Genomic DNA, 21,430 nt, shown 5'->3' on the forward strand with positions numbered 1-21,430 from the left:
TCAAACTGAACATCACCTGGAATGAATTTACCTGTGCCTAGGAAGAATGCATGGTGCATGGGTCCTGCATACATTATTTAAATGGCAGCACTAAGGACTGCCAGAGGTGTTGCACACCTGTGGGTCCCACGTGAGGTCGGTGGAAAACGGAGGCTGAGAGGCATCTCTTCTTTAGCATTCTGAGAACTGAATAATTTATCAGGAGATTACTGAAGGTTTCTAATGGTGCAATCAAGTCATTATAAGCAAAAAAGCTACATAATCAAATTCAGAACAATGAAAGCATCAGTTCGTTAATGGAACAGTTCCAGCCATCTGGCATTCATATGTTTTGTGCTGAGGCTGTTATTGTGCAGACATAAATGACCCAATCTTACCTTCAAGCAAAAACTTTCATTAGCTGAATATATCCAAATTCTTCACAGTTCAGCTAATATTGCAAGTTCTATCCTGTGTTTTGGGGGTCTTTCTTTATCCATTTTGTATAGTCAATGCTTCAGCATCTCCCCTGGGGATGTCTGTGTTCCCCATTCCACTGTGGGCACAGCCCCATTTGAAAAACTGTTAGTGATTCTTGTTTGCAAGAATTCTGGATGAAAGAGAAGGGAGTAAATGATATTTCAGCAAAAGCAACAACACTTAATATAAATAACGTTGCTCAGATGAAATGTAGGAGTGAATTTTTCACCTGCCTTTTTTTTTTTTCTCCAAATGCTCCACTAACCATGCACAGATCTGACCTTTAAACAGGTCAGCCTGGTGTGTGAGGGTATGTACAGCACAGAGACATCCATCAGGCTTTTCCAAGCATTTTTTATATTATCCTTTCAAGGAGGATAGCATTCAACTTCCTGGTGGCACAGCATCATTCAGTTCCAGGTAAAACTGCAGAGGAGGATAAATCATGCATGGAGGGTGCTTCATGTGTTAGCTAAGGGGCTGTGTGGCTCAGAAGATATTTATCTGCAAGCTGAGGTCCGTGGTCCTATGCGAGTTAGCGCTGGCACTGAGCTCTTCTGCCTGTCTGATAATTACTTGCCTGAAGCATCGTGCACATCCTAGTGCAATCATTTCACAGCAATCTGGATGGCACAAGAGGCAAGGCAAACCCCTTCCCTTTCCACCAAGAGCTGGACACCTGGTTGGGTTCTGCTCTCCTGCCTGGCACGGGGCTGATCCAAATGTCCTGATGCCATGGAGATGATGGTGTGGCACGGACAGAAAGCCTTCTTCCAAAGGCAAGGTTTGGCTTTCCAGTGCAACAGAGTTATGTTATCATTCCAGCAGCCAGATATGCTGCAGAAGGACCAGGATGAGCTCAAGTCTCAGCAGCGTGCATCTGGGAGAAAGACTTGGCGTGCTTTTTGATGGAGCACTTTCCATGTTTCAGAGCTCCTGGCCCATGGAATGCTGCGTGCTCTGAAAGCATAGTGTGAGGTTTTATGGGGCTGACCCAGAGCAGAAGTGCAGTGACACGAAGATGCCATGCATTGGGATAGTGCTGCTTTCTGCAGGACTTCAATTTTTCTGAAGCTGCTCAGAAGAGCAGCACACTTCCAGCTGTGAGATGATGTTGTCATTTGCTCAAACTCCTCTGGACCTTCTTTAAACACTTGTGAGCTCTAAGTTATGGAATTAAATACACAATAAATGAATGTCAATCTCCAGACAGCATAGTTTTCTGCACGCACTGCTGTAGCTGCTCTTCATTACGTGCAATACACGGTGGACTGCAATATTTTAGAAAACTGGAGTACTTTTTAAACCTGTTTTCTTACAATGCCATTTCATCCAATCGATAGAAAGTGTACACTGCAAGTACAGATTAATATACATTCATTCAGTTGGAAGGGACCCTTAAAAGCCATCTAGTCCAAATTCTCTGCAATGAGCATGGCTGGGGATGGGGTACCCACCAGTGCTTTGGGCAAACTGTATGCCAGTGCCTCACTTCCCTTCTTATAAAAAAAAAAAAACAGAAACAACAAAAGCAAAAACAAACCCTTCTTCTTTATATCCAGTCTATTTTTCAAGTTCTTCTTTTATCCCATCTCAGAGACACCAATGCTCACCTTTTTTTTTGTCATTAAGATACCAATAATTGCAGTTGCAGATAACACCTCCTTCAAAGCATCCACTGCGCTAAGAGATGCAGCATATTTCCAAACTGAAATGAAATTATCCATCACCACAACAACTCCAGAGCGTGCTGCATGGGGAAGTGCCAGAGGGAAGAGACAACTTAACTGTAAATTCCCCAATTTTTTTTTTAATTTTCCCAATTAAAAACATCAGAGGTGCTTTCGAGGCCTGGATTGAACTGGAATGAGATGTGTAACTTTTCAGGGTCTGTATGACTAATCCCGCAGACACCCGGTTCAAACTGTGTGAAAGCTGAGAATTAAATGTAAATAGATCGGTGTGCATACATGTTAGGCATATTTATGATTTGAATCAATTCACAAAATCGGGCACATGGAACTGATGTGGTTTATTCTGGAAACAGACGCTTTTTCCAGACTGAAGGATGTGGAAACTGCTTCCCTACCTAATGCAATTCAGTACATCTGTATGTGATTAGAGGAATGCACTACAGACGGCAGTGCAACACAGCCAAGCCTCGTAGGAGATATTCATTGAGCTCCATCGGGCCACGTGATCTTCAGTATTTGCCCATTTCTAAGACCTACTGAAGATTGCCTACGTTTTCTAATCAGAAAATGAGAATTCATTAATTACATTAATTTCCCAAGCCCTGAATAAATAACAAGTCAACGTTTCAGGGCTCAGCAAGGTTGCATGAAGTTACTAGCATCACTCAAAGCAACTAAGAAGATCAGAGAATTATAGAATTGTTAAGGGTGGAAAAGATCTCTAATGCCAACCTATCCCCACCATGCCTGTTAACCACATCCCTCTGTGCCACATCTACACGTTTCATGAACACCTCCAACTTTCACCACTTTTGTGGACTAAGAAATACTTTTTATTTTATGAATGCCATTATTTTGTCTTCTATAACTCCATCTCACTTCTGGGGCAGCCTTTTCCCAACAGCATAGCTAGGAATGCTGTTCTGCACTAACCAGAGTCACTACTGACCAGCAGAGTGACCATCCCATTGTTTATACAGACAGGATGCAACCTGCACACAGCTACCAAGAGCTATCCTGGTATGTGGTGAGTGGATGCTAAGCCAGATATTACAGCATGTGACAGAATATCCTTCCTGGGTGAAGAACTTCCTTGAACACAGAAGAAGAAATCTGCTGGTGTCTGGTTTCCTGGGAAGCACAGAGAGTGTTTTAAATGTGCAGCGTCTTTCATTACAGGCTTCAAGTGCTGCTGGAGGTGCAGCTGGCACGTTTGGCTGTTAATAAACTAAGAAATCTTTCAGCGAGCGTGTGGAAACACCGAGGCGTTTCAGCCACCGAGCACTGCATCTCAGCAGCACACGCTGGCTTTGCACTAGACACATGCACATGCAAATGTGGCCTCTAGATGCTACTGCAACCCAGCTAAATCGGACCTTACCGGACAACTCATGAGGGAAAGAAAAGGAAAAAAAAAAAAGTTATTTGAACCTGTTTTTGTATACAGCAACAACTCCTCTCAGTCTGGAAAAGCACCCGAAGTGCAACGCCGTCAATTTCCAAGTGCACGGCTTCGCTGACCCTACGGGACCGGCTCAACTTGGAAGCGTGCTTCCCAAACTCTCGCTGCGCACGGCAGCGGGAGCTCCGGGCACTTCTGCAGGAGGAGCAGCCCCCTCGCTCCGAGTCCATCCGTACACCTCCAGGTAGCTCCGCTCATCCCCGACGCACAGCTCGGGACGCCGCGACGGGGCGGGCGGGGGTCCGCGGGGCCGCACCTGGCTCCCGCCCGGCGGGGGCGGGCGGACTGTAGGCGGAGGGACCCGTCCTGTCCCTCCCCGTCCCTCCTCCTCCTCCTCCTCCTCCTCCTCCTCCTCCCTCCCTGCGGGCCGGCGGCGGCGGAGCCGCGCTCCCTCCAGCCGCGCCCGCGGAGCCCCGCGCAGCCCCCGCAGGTAAGCGCCCGCAGCCCTGCCCTCCCCGCTGCCTTTTTCCCCCCTCCGCTCGCGTTTGCTTTTGTGTTTCGGAAAGCGGATTAAACGTCGGTGAGTGCGCGGAAAGTCGAGCTGCTCCTGCGGGACGAGCGTCTTCGGGGCTGGCCCGGAGAGAGCAATGGGCACTTGTTGGATTTAGGGGCGCTAACAGTGCTGCCATTGTTCGCTTACTCAGGGCCCGTCCTGTTCTCGCTTTTTTTATGTTGTTTTTCTTTTTATATATATATATATATATATTATTTTCCCGTTCAGTCCTTCTGGATCTGGTTATACCAGGTTAAGGCAGTGGACGGAGTCCGAGCTAAAAACATGGTTGCCACCTCTCTCCCTCCTGACCGCTTCGGACGATGAGTCCGTGGACGTGGGACAGCAGCTGCCCTCGCGCGTCCGCGCAAAGGTGCGGGACGGGAGAGGATGGATGGGAAACGCAGCGGTAGGGAGTGCCGGGGGTGGAGGGGAGCGCTGGAACAAAGCCACCAGCAAACTGCAGCGAGAAGAGAGAGGTGGAACCAGAGGGTCCCACTTCGTTCCTCACTCTGACCTAGAGACCTGCAAGTGGGAAAACCCAGAAAAACCTTCCTTGGAGAACATACGAAAACCATTCTGTACAGCCCTTGTGCGAGAAAATGTTGGAATATCTCGACTTCTTTTATTTATCTATTTATTTTCTGGCGGATTTCTCGTTGAAACGAGCTCATACCTCTCTCTAGTTTCTCCTGCATTTAAGTCTCAATAAATTAGAAGCTAACTCTAATCCCTGCCCCCTTTTTTTCCCCCTTCTTCTTTTTTTTTTTTAACTTTTTTTTTAATTTCTTTTTTTTTTTTTTTTTACTGCTGCATTTTTATTTTTATTTTTTGAAGATTCAAGGCAGAACCTCCAGAGGCAGCCGGTGCTCCCCAAGGCTTGGGGGCAGCTGCAGCCTTCCACTGCTGGAAGCTGTTGCTCCCTGTGTCTTTTCAAATAAAGGCTGCGGCATGCGAAGTCAGGTTTGGTGTGCTGTACCATTTGGTGTGAAGTGAGTCACTCTCAGGTCTGAGAGTCGTGTTTCAGTCTGGCAGCCACGGCTGCCTCGTTACTGCCGTGTTAGGATGGGCAGAGGAGTATTAAAACAATATGTGCTGGCAGTTTCAGCCTTGGACTGCCTGCAGAGGTGCAGCTGGAGCTCTGTCCTGGGGCTCGGGCTGTAGGCGTGCTGTTCTCCTTAACTGATAAGTGCTCAGAAGGTACTTTGGTGTCTCGGTTGTATTGTTTTTACTACATACTCAGAGTCCCATCCTATGCAGTTCTACGTATACTATGGTTCTTCTGTCTTTGCAGCTGCAAAAAAAAACTGAGGAAGTACTACTCAGGAATTCTGGGGAACAGTTTTGTGCTGCTCTTAGCACTCCCTATTGCAAGTTGCACTGCTTGGACCCTTGGCTGCTGCTGTGAACCTTGTTCTGGGAAGTTACTGGTAACTGTGCTGCCTTGAGTGGGGAAAAAGTACTGACCGGTGTCTGCTTTCTTTCCCTCTCTTCAAAACAAATATTAAGAATGGAATGATTAAACAGTCTCTGAGATGAAACACATGTGCAATGCAAAACTGAAGTAATGCTGGACGGTGTACCCAGCTTCAGTATGTGGATGTGTGAGTGGAAGGCAATCCCAGTCCTGTGAGCAAAGATACTTCTGGCCACATGGCTTTCAACAGTAACTCTGGAAGAACGCGTTTTAACTAAAGCATAATTCATTTTCTGATAAGAAGTGGGATAAAATAAAAATGAGTCTTGATAAGTGCCACAGAGAAAGGCTGTAGGGTGTCCAGGAAGGGGTGCTGCAGAGAGTGTTGGAACTGAATCTTAGGTAGGACCTTTGGTAGGGTCAGATTTTACATTGCTGTGATGAACCATTAATAACACCTTAATGAATAGTTAATTGCTTTTCTGTAGTCTCTCTGTATTAGGCTTGCTTTGTCCAGTATTCAAGGCTTCAAACTAAAAAGAAACCATTTCTTCCCAAGTATCTTTTGTAACTGGGAGAAGACCACCACTGTCCAACTTTAAGAGCCCAGCAACTTTGGTGGCCAGCTGGCTTTGAGCACCTCTAGGTGGTGACCTGCTAGCAACTTGGGAGCACCATCCCAGTGCCATTTGCTGTGTAGATGGCTGGAGAGGCAAACAGGCAAAATGCTGAGTGTAGTTCTGTTGCTGATGAGAACTTGTTAGTAACCATTGCTTGTGGGCTTGGTGGTGGTCCAAGAATGGACCTATAAGAGCAGGAGCAGGTCGTACTGTGAAATTGTTGTCCTTTCCATCATCGCTCCCAAAAACAAATAGCAATTTGATATGTTCGTGGGAATTCCCCATCTTTTCATAAAGAAAAATACGTGTAAAATACGGTATATTTATATCCAGCTTAAATGCATCTAAGTGAGTTATTTATACTGCAGCTGCTAGTAGCAATGCTAGAGAAAAGAAGCACACTGTTTTAATGAAGAAAGGATAAACAGTATCTGATCTCTGCATCACCTTTGGTTTTGTGAATTAGTTCTTTCTATGCAGTATATTATTTTACTGCTTCTTCCTGCACAATGAGATACATACATACATATATATATTTATAGTTAGTAGGGATGAAAAAGGAGATGAACAGATGAACTTCTGAAAAGAAATAACATGGTTGTAAAAGGCAAAACAAACACAACGTGGGAGTTATTGAAAGATAACTGTAATGAATTTTTACATCCTTTAGGGTTGTTTTTTCTTCAGATTATGTGCCCGTTTCACCTCTTAGAATTCGGTGATGATTTGAAGGGAGAAATCAGAAAGATCTGATCATGATTGACTGATGGTGACGATGACTTGAAATGGTAATGATTATGTGTTTGTGTAGCTTTGCTTTCCCATGTGTCACAAGGTGATACTGCAGAAGTGTGGCTTACCTTCAAGGCTGAACTTACACATTTTGCATTTTGTCTGAGTATCCTTCATTATCTTCATCAATGTCAGTGACCTACAATGAACAACCATGGATCAGACCCAAAGCTGATGTATTGGTCCAACAGAACTACAGAATCAGTCCCAGCATGAGGGAAAGCTCTGCCTGGGGAAGAAGAGCTGCTTCTCTGTTTACATTTCAGGGAACTTGAATTGTTGCTTTTCTTGATTTGTCTTCCAAGCTTAATTGTCATAAAAATGAGTAGAAGCTTTGCTGCTCGTTCCTGTTCCTTCATTGCTGTTCTGAGGGAAGTGACAGTGAACTAGAGAAAGAGGTTGGATGCTTTGTTCTGACCACAGAATGATAGAATCATTAAGATTGGAAAAGACCTCAAAATATCAAACGACCATCAACCCGTCACACCATGCCCACTAACCATGTTTCTTAGTGCCACATTTGCAGGTTTCTTGAACACCTCCAGGCACAGAGACTTCACAGTTATTAATGAAGCTGGAGGAGAATTCTCAGAAAGCTCTGTCTTTGTATATCCAGGTCCATCTGCTTGCACCCAGTGCAGTTTTTGGTCTGCCTGTAACCCTTCCTATACACTCAAGCTGTTCAGACCAGCTTGCAAATCCTTAATCATTGCTTAGCTGAAGGTTGCACTTAAGATTAATTCAATCTTAATCTTAAACGAGGGGGTGCCTTTTACTCCTGCAAATGTAGTTTCAGTTCATGCAACGCATAGCACTGATAACAAAAACAGCCTGATTCAGTGCCAGCTTGAGTAGTGTGAGTGTGACCACATCCCACATGGCCACCCTGTGACCATTGGAAGAGACCTTCTGAGGTGGTTTGTGCACACCTCTACACAGAGGAACAATAGCCCTGCTCAGAGTAGTGTAAAGTCTTCAGCATTTCCTGACAGGCATAGCCTGGAGTGGTTTGTTGAACACATTTTTCTGAGGCCTTCCTTTACGTCCGACTGGATTTGGCTTCTTCTCGAGTCAGATAATGTCAGCAATTATTTTAGTGCACATAAAGTGCTGGTGCTTTTACCCCAGGGCAAGGAATTTCTTCTTAAAAACAAAACGAACACTCCCAGCACAGCCAGCAGCCAAGGATGCCTCTGTGGACAAGATGCACATCCCTGTGCCAGCAGCATGCTGGTATGCAACTGCTTGTGCTTTGATCCTGGCACCCATCAGGACCATGGGCAGCAGAGTGGGGTGGTGACCAGGCCATGGAGTAGGCTGCTGAGGGGCAGTGGGTCACAGGGGAAGTGCCTCCAGATGAGCATGTGGGAGACTGCATCGCCCTGGGGACGAGGTGAGGTTTGGTCCACAGGTACCTTATCAGTGACAACTGCACTGTAGTTTTTGTGCCAGCTCATACGTTTGATGGTTGGTTTTTTTTATGTTACTTTAACTTGAGGTGCATTAGAACTTTTTTTCTTTTTTGGCTTCCACGTGGCATAAGCTAGATCAAATATGATGCTTTCACCTTCTATTTAAAAATACAAAAAAGCCAAGTATGCAAGACTAACATTGTCTTTCTGTTTTTGCTTCTGACTGTGAGTAACAGGCAAACCTCTGCTGAAGTCAGTTTTCATAAACTGTGCTGGCGAGTTTGATTGTCGTGCGTGATGAAGTTCATCTCTCAGAAATACACCAGTGTGAGCAAAGCCCACGCACCATTTTGCCTTTTCCTTAGGAATTTATGTGCTGCAGTGACCCCCTGAGTAGGGTGAATTTCACAGGCACCCTCCAGACAGTATGCTGTTTCTTTGCCAGAGAGAAAATGTATTGCACACTGTAGTGCTTGCAGGAGCAAGCAAAAAAGCATTGGATTGACATCAAAGGCAAGATCTTTTTGTGCAAAATGCTGGAAATTTTTAGAGTGGTAAAAGCCTGGCAAAGGAAATGCATACTGTTTTTCATTGTAAGCCCCTCTCCCTCCCTCCCTCCCTCCCTGCCTCCTCCCCCTCTTTTTAGAGAGTGTGTGTCAATACAAAATGGTGCCAGCACATTATTTATGGGAGCAGTTTCCAGAGACTTTTCTTAGAAGTTATTTGGCCATTTGGAGATGATTGTTCTCAGCCTGAATGGAAAAATGTATGTATAACTAGGGCAGTATCCTTTTTCTTGTCATGAAGAAGCTAGCTACGGCTCTGTTAAAAAAAAAAAAAGAAAATATTGGAATAGTACTGAATGTTCACTACATCGAGAAATTTATTTCTTCTTTTGTCGAGTGAGTGATTATTTAAGTGTTAAGCAGGGTTTAAGTGCTGAGCTTAACTTGTACTCCTTCAAGGACTTACTGGTGCCTGAGAAGTCAAAGAAATGTGGTACAGGTCACATCCATTTGTTTGCAGGAATGGAGAAGGACTGCTAATATATCATGAGGAATAGCCACACAACTTAAAATCACAATCACTGTTGTTTTATATGTTATAGCAGAATTTGGGGGAAGGGTCTGTACCAATGGAGTTCTCTGAATGTGTGTTCGTCTTTGAAGCTGTTAGGTGCAGAGCACTTTGAGTCTCTTGGGGTATTAGGGGATGGAGAAGTAAATGATCAGATGTGCTGTGGGTCAGCATCTCCAGGCAGCTGTTACGTCAGGCAGCAGTCACCATGTCCCCAGAAGAGTTTTCTCACCCTATCACCATGGCAGTCATCACTGTGGTTAACATGTCATATTCCTTTGATTCTCAGGACTGCATCAGGTGCTCACAGACTTGCACAGACAGGTCTTTATCTGTCTGATCTCTTAGAATGCAGCTGTGATGTAATTTGCCCAGCCTGAAGAAGGCTCTGGGGAGACCTTACTGTGGCATTTCAGTGCTCAAAAGGAGCTTATAAATCAGGGGGGACACTGGCTTTCCACACAATCTGATACTGATAGGACAGCAGGAAATGGCTTTAAACAGGAATAGGTGATATTTAGGTGAGATGTTAGGATAAATCGCTCACTCAGAGAGCAGTGAGGCCCTGGCACAGCTGCCCAGAAGTGCTGTGGGTGCCCCATCCCTGCAGGTGCTCCAGGCCAGGTTCTGTTCTGACCTGAGCTGCTGGGTGGCAGCCAGCCCTGAAGCAGGAGCTTGGAACTGGATGGGCTATAAGATCCCTTCCAACTTACACCACCACTCTGTGGTTCTCTGATTCTGTGAGTTTATAAAATTTCCTAAGCAGAGAGGAAGGGTTGGGTCTATTTGTTTGTCTTCTTATTTTCTTGTTTGTTTGTATTTCCTATCCGTACTGTAGTGAGCACTTCTATCAACAGTCCTGCTCATAGAAGCCTGCACTGAGATCCCTTTTACTGCATTCCGGTGCATAATGCAACAGGTTATGTTTCCTGTGCCTCCCCAGAGAGAGTGGGTCTGTAGTTTTACAAGGTACATTCAATTGTGAGATGAGCTGCAGTGAAGAGGTGTCGCTTTGATGTGGTGATGTGGCTGCAGTGTAGGATGTACACGGACAGTCTGGCTACACTGCCTCAGGTTGTGGTGGTAGGATTTAATTTTTTAGTACCTTTTTGTTGTTGTCTGCCAGCTTAAACATATAAAACTAATCATCAAAGAGCAAAAGCATTTGGGAAGTTGATAAGGGGATGGACCAGAATAGATTCAGACTGATGACAATAAGCATGTAAATCCTAGAGGGAAGTGTTGCACGTTAAATTCCATACTAATACCACATTTATTGTGAATATTGAGCTTGGAAGAAGGTATCTTTGCAGATGTATAGACAGCTCAGCTTACAGTTGGATTGACAGACTTCTGGCAATTTATTAATACCCAAGAACATCTTGAGAGTTCCTCAGGCACTCCTGTCCTGTCAGGAGAAACCAGGTGACAGTATAAAGAGCATATTGTCCTCTGTGCCACAGCAACACCTGGGACCTGCTGGGAATCACGTTCAAACATGTATTTGCCAACTACAGAATCTTTAGATGTAGTCAGGGAGTGGAGGATTGGGTTTTGGTCTAGGATTCTGGGCACGTTCAGCTGTTTCTGTCCAAGCATAAAGTTCAGGATGATGGCTTAATATGATCTGAAATACAGTCTTGCAGATACAGTACCAGTACTCCAACACTGTGCTTCTCATTCAGTGCCCAGGAGAATGGACTGGTTTATCGTTTTCCCCAGATGGTGTGGCAGCAGAGTAGCCTGCTTCATGAAAATGGGTGTCTGGTTTAGACATCCAGTATTCCAGGATTGAACACAGCCTTGCAGATGAGACATATTGTGCTTGGAAGATATGTCTGTAACTGCAAAGCTCAGTGGTCACTGCTTTTGCTCACTTTTCCACTCAGAATGCAGCAGCCAGGCTGCATCCATCGGACCTGCCCTGTGCAAAGTGTCTGTGTGGGGCTGTGAGAGCTGTCCCAAATGTGTCTGGTCACATGCCAGCTTCATTTTGCTCTTCCTCGGGTGGAACTGATAAAATCTTTGCTTTCAGATAGAGCACGACCCCTCACAGAAACTCACATGCAAACTGGAGGCAACTCTTGGGGTCAGTCCGATTGCTTTCCTCATCTTTCAACTTCTGGTTGACAGCAGTTGTAGCTGATTCAGATTCCTGATGCAGCAGGCATGGAAGCTGGCTGAGGTTGCAGGATATTACTGTGATCAAAGCAATTCAAGTAATTAGTGAATAGGTGTCTCTAGAAACCATTGCATTTTTGCAAACACTTGATGGGAAGTTCATAGTTTGCCACCTGGTTCTCCAAGAAGCGCCATATGTTTCTGTTCCTTGCTCAGGTTGCATGACTTTCACAACCAAAAGCTTCCTGAAGGGGCTCAGCCTAGAGAAGAATATCCTGGGAGAGCTGTGAGCTGATGACAACCTGATGACAGGAGCAATCACATGGTTGCAGAACACACGGAAATGCCCTAAATTAATAAGCCTCAACAAACACTCCTGCTGCCGTCCTGCATGTGCATGCCTCCACATCTCCTCCATGAAGTTTCTTTGAACAGAAAACAGTTGATCATATTTTTGTGACAAAATTCACTGGCTTCTTCATTCTCTGGCATCTTCAGGCATGTGGGGTGGGAGGGAGAGGAAATGCCATCCTCCTTGGGAGCTGCAAGGCCAGGTGGTGACAGATTTCTCCCCCTCCACTTCTAAGTGAAGTTTGACTAAATTCCCCGTCCCCCTCCCCAGCCTGTGACTCTGCAGAAGGCACTCACTGGTATAAGCTATGTCTCCACTAGAGGGGGGTGCCAGTATAGCTGTACTACTTAGCTATAGGGATTTGGCCATTTACCTTGCCTTAGGTTTCCTGGCAGACGTTCTTGCCCGCTGGGTAAGTAGAAGATGGCTGGAGCAACCAGTGGTGACTGTCTGTGGGGCTGGCTGAGGGACAAGGACTGGGTTTCTCCATAGTGATGTCACTGTCATAAGGTTGGCCAACTTAGGGAGTCCAGTGAGAGATGGTTCCTCAGAGCCAGTGCTGCCCGCTGGGCTTGGTACAGTGGACACCCACCCTGGGATGCCTAACCATTCTGGCACGTGGGCAGATGGCAGTACATTCACCCCTATGGTCTGGATCCTTTAGACTCCTTAGTTTATGTGTATCATCACAAAACATTCCCCGGTGGTAGTGCTTTATGGTTCGTGGTTTGTTAGCTGTTGGAATGAGGCCTTGCAGTTTTCATTTCAGAGATTTTACCCTTGCTAATGTGAATTCCAGTGGGAAAGTTTGAGGCAAACTACTGCACTGCTGCATAATTCTGAGGATTTTCTCATTTTTTGTACCATAAGAGACGTGCAAAGGCAATGTATCTGAAAAACACTAGGATAGAGTGACTAGATAGAGGTTCTTGGACACTAACTAATCTGTCTTCATATATAACTGTTAGAAGTATTCTCTTTGTGGTTTCTTTTTTGTTTTTTTTTTTAATTAGTTTTCACACTGACTGCATTCTGCCTCCTGGCTCTTTTCTCTTGAATTGTTAATATCTCCCCAACATTCTGACCAAAGTATATTGTTCCTGTTGGATAGTATGTGTGCGGAGGAGCTGGTTGGAGAAGCTGAGTAATCACTCAAGTATGGTGTGAATTTACAACAGCCTACTTAATTCATGTGACCTCTTCTATGCACTGAAAGCTAAACACAATTTAGAGTTAATCCCAGTTGATTTTTAAAGTGAATTAGTCAAGCTGTGCACTAAGCCGCTGTATTTACCTGTGTATTCAGATACACAGCAGCCTGACCTGCAGTGAACCTCACTTGATAATTGGGAGGGGAAGGGTCAGAGGGAGAGGTGATTAAATTTTGGTGTTTCCTTCTAGGCCATGTTTCAGAACTGATTTGCTTTTATAAATCTCGAATTCAAGGAATGATAAGCATGTGCTACCTGAGGCCAAAATCCAATGCCCTGCTGCAACTCTCCACTAAATGCCTCTGGCAGTTGCTAGTACCAGTACACTGTTTGGGACACGCTCCTTCCTGGTCATCTCTGAAAGCAGTTCCTCAATAACTGCAGCAAGTTGAGCTGGGGTGGTGATGGGGAGTATGGTGTGGACCAGAGGGACACACAGAGGGAAAGAGTCCTTTTGATCCCCACCAGGAAAATAACAGCCAGCCCCGATTTTGCATCGCAGGCTCACAAATTCCTATTGCCTATTGTTAGGGGCACACACCAGCAACTTGCATGGTGGGCAAGGAGTAATTACCTTTCATTTGTCAACATTAGGATTTTTGTTGTCTTGAGCTCCTGGGTTTGCTGCCACTCCATTGTGGCGAGATCAAAGGTAAGATCTTATTTCTGGGTCACTGCTGTCCATCAGATAAGTTTGTTTGTGGCCTTGGGAAAAAGCAGTGACGTGAGAACAGGGAATTTAAACCCCACCATTAAGATAATTCTTCTTGTCAATTCTTAGTTCTTTCAAGCTTCATTCAGCTTAGCTATGCAAAATACAGTGCCGCAGAAATTGCTGTGATAAGTCATTTTTAACTGATGCAGATGTTAGGAACAGTTTTCTGAAGCAGCACGATGGCTATTTCTATTTTGTTTGGAGTGATGGATGAGCAGTTGCTATGCCTGCATTGGTGCTGGCCTCAACCACGTCGAGCCAATGCCTTGCCATCTTCAGAGCAATGTTCTGTGGGGAGTGGCGGGCAAGTTTCTGTTTCAGATAAACTTAATTAACCTCCTTTTTTGCTCACAACTGCTCAGGGTTCACACAAATCTGTATTTAGATGGTACATTTGTAATTTGGGGTTTGGGATTTGGCACACTTAATTGTGGACTTCTTTGGCTTCAGCACTTCCAGATTATTGCATTTTGTGGTCATTCATTCTGTCTGAAAACTGAACATCTGTTTTGTGGATGTGGGGTGGGGAAAATATTTGCTTTAACTTTGCCCCCCCCAAAGCTGTTTAGGGAATTGTGACATTCTGTTATCATCCAGATGTTTTTTATCCAGTGAAAAGGATATGGCCTTAACGTTTAAACACGAACTTGTTTCAGAGGAATGCCAGACTAGTACTTTTATGTTTTAAACAAGGGGCTGGTCATGTCAGGTAGGGTTAGCAGATGGAGCCTAAGTTGTTGATCCATGGAAGTGTTGTATCATATTTTTTGGTGGTGGTTGTTTTGTTTTTTTTTTCCTGTTTTGTTTTGTTTTTCTTTTGGTAAATATATATTAGAAGGCTGTAGAGGCTTGTTACAAAAAATGCTATTTGCTGCTGTGGAGTCAAAGCTGGAGAAAAGCATCGTAGTGTTATATGGTGATTTATACCTTGATGTGTCTTTGCCTGCCAGTGTCATCCCAATCTCTAAGCACAATAGGGGTGAGAGGTCCCTCAGAGCAGAACTCTCTCAGCTAACCTATGTGAGGCCATGCCCTCCCCTTGGCTCAGCACTGTGAAAGATGCTGCTTGCCATCCCAGCGAATGGTTTCAGTGAGCTCCTTGCTCAGTGGTGGTGGCAATTGTTCATGAGGAGGAGGACAAAAGCACGCAAGACGTTATTTTCTTTTCACACCTCCACCCCTAATGAAGCTGGTGACAGTTGGTGACGCATCATAAATGATGAGCTATCCGTGGTGACTTTGAACTTTTCTCCCTGCCTGTTAAACTCTTCACACACGTCTGTTGGTAAGAATAAACCACTTTGAAGGAATTTCAGAAACTGCTTGGAAGTGACTTGTTTTCGAAGCATTTGTTTCTTTAGAAGCCATTACAATGGAAGCGCAGAGTATGAAAACACTGTCATATGACAGCAGCTTCCTTGTGGTTGTGCTCTGAGAGAACATCCATGTTGCAGTCAGTTGTTTACATCAGACAGAGCAGTTTGGCATTACTTTCCGGCAGGCAGTGTCTACTCACATTTTTCTCTTGTTTTCTGGTGGTCCTTTTAGAGTAATTTATTTTACAGTAATGAGATAATGTTGAAATTCAGTAACGGTGTGGGTTGTCAACTCTGGAGTTTTCCCAGTCCACGTTGCTCAAGGATGGAAATCAGAAATTCTCTGTCAGGGATATTTTACTGTTCTAGACAACTGCTTCTTGCAGCTGACACTATGGTCAGTACGCATGCTTTAAAGAACATTTTTGGATGGTTGTTTTTTTTTTTCTTTTCTGTTCGTTTCTTGAACAGATCATTTTGGTGAAGAAGTGCCTAGTGTAGCCAAAGAAACATGCATGTGCCTGCTGCCAGCCCCGGGCATTGAGGCAGATGCATGCTCAGCACCAAGGTGAGAGCAGGAGAAGGCTCTGCAGCCTGGCTGAGTAGCAAACAAAAAGCCATCTCTGAGCAGTCTTCATCTCGCAGGCATTAATGGAAGCTGTTGCAAAAATTAGTGCTGCATGTGGAAAATGACTGCACTCAGTCCAGAGGTTCTGGGTGGTATGTGGAAGGCAGCTGACATGTTGGCCTTAAAGGGGGAACTGCGAAAAAAATAGAAAAACAGAATCTGAAGAAGCTATGCAGAAGTTTTTTACACTTCTCAGGCAGTGCTCAGAAGAAGTGTTTCAGAGAAGTGGAAGCTTTGAGAAAAGATGAAGTACCGTTTTGGATTTTAAAAAGGCAAGAAAATGCCATCCAAGAGATGGGTGTAGAACAGAAATAATATGAAAGTAATCAGGAGAGGAAGCTGAGTGAATTACGCTGGATGGTGCAAACTGACCTAGGTGAGGGAGGTGCAAAAAAGTCTCTTTTAAAGAGTGCCTAAGCACATGAGGCAGAAGTCTTGCCTAATTAAACAAATTCAAAGCCTTCAATCTGTAACAGAGTGAGAAAATGTGTTCTGTGTCCTGTGTTCAGTGGGAAAAAGGAGCACAATTGCTCCGTGGACAGCATGGTGATGGCACTTATAGTGAAAATGAAGAGATTGGGGTAGTGAGTGCCTCTTGGGTTTCTTTAAACTCATCTGAGCAGTGTGCAAAGAAACTTGGTGTGCTGCTGCATGCCTTGTGGATTAGCCTGCCACTGATGCGAGTCCAGTTTTTACCATAATTGACAAGATTTGGGGAGAGCACTTTTATGATTTCACATGTTACAAAGCCAAATACTGTGGGTTTGTCCTTTCAAAATGTGTTTTCTATTTGTTAGTAAAATGCAGCATTTGCTTTTGATTTCAGAAGCCAGAATAGTGAAGATGCAAGTCCCCTGGAATATCCAGAGGCAAAGGAGTTAATTATTTTGGACAGAGAAAATCAGAAAGGCCAAGATAATTCTTTTTTTTCCCCTTCTTTTTTAAAATCAGATACGGCAATGTTTAGCTTCCTGCCTTCATGATGAGATGTTTATGTGCCTTAGAAAAGACCTTTAAAATGAGCCACTGACACAGGAAGGTGTTTGTTTTTCTCTCTTCAAGATGTTCGTGGTCATTTCCATTAATCTGAAAGCAAATGTCAGGGAGGGCTCAACAAGCATCCCTTCTGCCTCTATCAACACTCATCTCCCAGCCATTCCCTCAAATACCTTTTACCATGAGTAACCACAGCAGCAGGAAATTGTGTGGATATGTGTAGCAGGACAAGTGGGGTCAGGGCTGTCTGTCTTCAGCCTGGCTGGACCTGTAGCAAATGCTTGGCTAGGGGGAGTCCTGCCTGCCTGCCACTGAACTTCATGGGCACAGGATCAGGTTTGCCAGAATAAACAAGAAAAAAAACAACAAAAAAAACCAAGAGAGAGACTAAAACAGTTTCAAAAGCATTGAATATCTTGCAATTTTTGGAATAATGTGCTCTCTGAAGAGCCTTTGTTGTGGCCACGGCAAGACATCTGGAGGTCCCTCCTGTGGATCAGCATTAGAGCAGCTGAGGGAGAAAGGCAGAAGAGCACAGGTTAATTACAGACGCTTGAACTGTCTGCCCTTTGGTGGAGCCCAGTGCATAGCTGTGGTCAGCCTGCCTTTGTCATCTTCAAAGGGCTGTGAGGCATGGTGATGGTCAAGCCAGATTGGCATATGGAAAAGATTTCCCTGCAAGATAAATGCTTCAGGGTAGTGTATGGTCTGCTGAAACTTTTCGTGTTGTAAATTTGTGGAAAGAGAACTTTTTCTGTCTCATATATATTCAGACCGATCTTTGATGGATTTGGGGTTTTTTGGGGGGGAATGGGGGGAGACTGATCATGCCTTGGTGTGATGATGGGGAAGGTTCATCTCCTGACTCACTCATGCTCTATGTGAACAGATGATTTCTTGGAGGGACTGCCACTGCATGGTGCTGCTCTTTTTCTGCTGTATATGAGTGAAATGTGTGGAAGAGGAATAACGTGAGAGTTTTGTTGCTTTGTAGTGAGGAGAAGGGGCAGTCCTACCCAGCCCTGTCTCTGCAGACCTTGTGAAGCTGTTTGGTGTGGGTGCAGGGGCTCCATCCAGTGCACCTCTCTGCACTTCTCGCCCAGCTCTTAGCTGGCTGTGTTCTGCCTCAGAAAGATTCAGCAGCCTCCTGCACAGCACTCATATCATTAATGCTGGAGGCCAGGACAGTGATCTCTCCCTGTTTAGCCACAGAGCCCCTATTCAAAGAGGTTTGACTGATGTCATTTTTCTGAAGCACAAGCTGAACTGCGAGTGCAGGCGATGTAGTTTTGACATCTTCTGTTGATTGTTGTGTTGTGAAAGGCTCCTGCTGACAGCAAGGGCAGTTTTTTCAATAGCTTGAAGCAATTTTCTTTCTAGCCTCAGCTTAAAAATTCCAAGTTTTTCCTTATTTAAGGAATATATGTATTACTCTCTTGAACATGGAAGACTGAGACGGTGTAAGTCTCAATGTAAGCCTCCTCCATCTGCAAGCAGCTGTGGGCTCCCCTGCAGAACCTTTTAAATTCTCTTTGAGCTCTACAGGTGTGAGCTGGCAGAAGGCGAAGTAGAAAAGATGATTTCCTCTTTTTGCTTTAGTGATATGCTCTTGGATTTCTGCATTTTCATTGTATCTCAGTAAGTTAGCTCTCCTACAACTGTTCTTTTTTAATAGATGCTTTTCTGCTGGCTGGGCAAGTTGAAATGAAATTTCCCATGGTGGTGTTCGTTGGTTTGGTCTGTGTGGAAGCTAAGTGCTGTAGCCTGAATCACTCTTCTCAGTCGTGAAATCTGCAGGGTGGTGTACAGGCAAACAGGCATTGTGTTTTTGCTGCTGGTGGTAGCCAAGATGTGGTTGTGCATGCATTAATGCAGAATCTATACCGTGATTGACAAAAGGCAATCAAAGCAAAATCATGCAAACACAGAAACAAATGTATTAAATAGAGGGGACCACAGCAAAAATAAAATCCCCAGTTCTCTGGGAATTTGGAAGAATTGAATTGCTTCCAAGACAACTGTTGAGGAGTCTTCACTCTGAAGACGGAGCAGCAGCAATGTAAACAGGTAAAAAGATATCTGCTTTGACATGTTCAATGTCTGGGCTAGGCCCAAACTTGTAGAAGTTGCTGTCCTATTGCTTTTTTTGGCTGTTAATGTCACAAGTGGTTAGATCGTAGAAGTCTGAACCATAAAGCAGATGGAGCCCAATGGGAGAAGAGGGATGCTTCTGAGCAGCCAAAGGAGGGGAATCTCCATTCCTGTGAGCCAGGCTGGGGGTATTCCTGCTCCTCAGCAGGCTGAGGTTCTGGAGGGTGGGTTCTGGAGGCCACTCTTCCTTCTGCAGAGGCTGTGCTGGTCCCTCTGCAGCAACTGTTCAGTGGCTGCTTCACCCTGGGTCCATTCCTGGAGCCCTGGTCGTGCCCCTCCAGCTCCCTGCTTTGGGGGACAGCTGCCAGACCCCAGAGACATTCAGAGTCAGGCTGATCTGAGCACCTTGTCCACTGATCACTACAGGGGAGTTGGACTAGATGGCCTTTAAGTGTTCCTTCCAATTCAAACAATATTTCTATGACTCTCTGATTGCAAGTACCCCAGTGCTTCATTGTATTACCAAACAGGAGAAAGACAGCACTACCCCATTCTGCCTTTCAGTCTCAATACCCCATTGTAACTGCCAGATTGTTACTAAGAAGTTGATCCTCGATGACAGTGAAACATCTGAAATACAGTATTATTCTTTTTGCCTGTCTCCCTCCCTTACTTCCTCTCAGCCTCCTTCTTTCCCTTTTAAGCTTTAATGATGTTTTATTTAGCTGCTTTGTTTTTTGTCTGTTCTGTCATGTTGGGAAAATAAATCCCTTTTTTAATAATTGCCCTGGAAATGTTTGTACACAAACAATGCATTACTTTGCTGGTAGGGACGTTCTTGAAACAGAAATGATCTGGGTGGAAATCAGTGCTGCTGGATTAACCCAATCAGCCTGCAAAAGAAAGTATTTAATCTTTTAAATTGCACCTGCAGATAAGTGGCTTTTAATGCCTAAGCAAATTAACCATTCGTTAACAAAAAGAAATGAATAGTTTCTTTCTCCACAGTGATCTGATGGAAAAATGTTCCTGGATATGGATTAATTTCCAGTTGCTGTTCAGGCAGTGTGTGTATGGCACAGTGGGGATGGGTTGTTATTTACATGAGCATCTTGCAGTCTGTGCTATTAGTGCCCATCTAGGTGCATGCAGAACACAAATTTTACCTCCTATATGTTGTGGTAGCCTGACAGCAGCATGGAAAACTTTGCCATGTTTCCTTTGAGTGTCTAGGTTGCTTATGAAGCACCACATGAGTAGTTCTTTGCATCTTCAGTCTCCTCTCGGTCTTCTCAAGTTGAAAAATTTGGCCAAGTGCTTAGGGCTAGTTTTAACTTCAGTGACATGAGCTATTGCTAGTGGGAAATAAACTGTAATTAATGGTTCATTCTCTATTTTTTTTTTGCAGTAGAGATTGCCCATCACTGTGCCTGAATGTTCCCATATATTAGGTAATTACAATAGAACACAACTTTCTAGACAGTGAAGTTGGACTCGGAAGTGTCCAATAGAGCAATTTTGTCCCTTTTGTGTGGCACTCCCATTCCAGACTCCTACGACCCCTCAGTAAGACCTCACAAATCCACTTTCACAGTGAAATTCATTTTTTTTTTCACAGTGAATTTCATTTCTTTCACAGTGAAATTCATTGCATTCATTTGGAAGTTCTTCGTATGAATGGGTGAGAATGTGAATGTGAATATGAATATGAATGTGAATATGAATGTGGTAGCTCTGCTACTCTTAAAAGTAACCTGTCCACTGTCAAGGGGCAACAGACAGAAGTTGCATTCTCCACTGCAACAGTGAGGGTAATGTTGCATGAGCTGTAGTAATGGGTGTAACTCATGCCATTTGATGGTACTGGATCTGAAGATGTGCTGAATGATTGCGGGTACTGCTGTGGTGTACTCAGTGCATACGTGATACCAGAATTAGATACTCGCTTTCCATGCTGTCAGTGAGAAGCTTATTTTTGAGTCCAGCAGTGTAATTTCAGATTCACTGCTATTAAGCCAGTTTAACCAGTGTCATTACTAGAATTACTCTGATACTTATTGCTATTGTAATGAGTGGTGGATGAAAAGACGACTTTTGTCTTGCTTGCTGGAGAAAGACTTCAGGTGAACAGGACAAGTGGTGTCAGGCTGCAAAAACTGCTTTAACGTGTGTATTCTAATGCATACATGGCAAGAAGAGTCTGACAGGTATGGTTAGTTTTGTACTGGCTTACAAGCCATGGACACGTATGCTGAGGATAGGGCAGGGGAGGTCCCTCCTCTGAGACAACAGATAAGGAGAGACCACAAAGAAGAGTCTCACTGAGAAGAAAAAGACCAGCAAGCTTGCTTTGGTTGTTCAGAAGGGTTTGGGTAAGATACTACAACAGGCCACACTTGTCTGTCTGGAAATCTCTTTTTTTCTTTCCTTAGTATTTTCTGCTTCTTTTATTTAATATGGAATCATAGCTATAAACTTATTATGGCATTTTTAATCACTGAGTAAGTTAACTTGAGTCACAGGAGGTTATGAGAAGACAGAAATGGGAGGAAGCAGGTGTTGTAGAGATCTTAA

The 21,430-nt window shown here is 44.4% G+C and overlaps 1 protein-coding gene across 3 annotated transcripts in view; it reads left to right on the forward strand.

Moving 5' to 3' along the window:
* Positions 1–3,976: 3,976 nt before the first annotated feature.
* LPAR1 (lysophosphatidic acid receptor 1) overlaps positions 3,977–21,430 on the forward strand; it is a 64,299-nt gene continuing 46,845 nt past the window's right edge. The window contains exon 1 of one of the 3 annotated variants that reach the window (XM_065745257.1): positions 3,977–4,045. The gene's annotated coding sequence lies outside the window, so the exon portion shown is untranslated. Of the gene's footprint in view, positions 4,046–11,902; positions 12,102–18,813; positions 18,833–21,430 lie in introns of those variants that run through there. The other 2 variants (XM_065745258.1, XM_065745260.1) reach the window with 2 other exon arrangements.

This window comes from Cyrtonyx montezumae, unplaced genomic scaffold (assembly GCF_038088225.1).
Source record: "Cyrtonyx montezumae isolate F1298 unplaced genomic scaffold, pur_monq_1.0 scaffold_34, whole genome shotgun sequence".
Classification (NCBI taxonomy): Eukaryota; Metazoa; Chordata; class Aves; order Galliformes; family Odontophoridae; genus Cyrtonyx; species Cyrtonyx montezumae.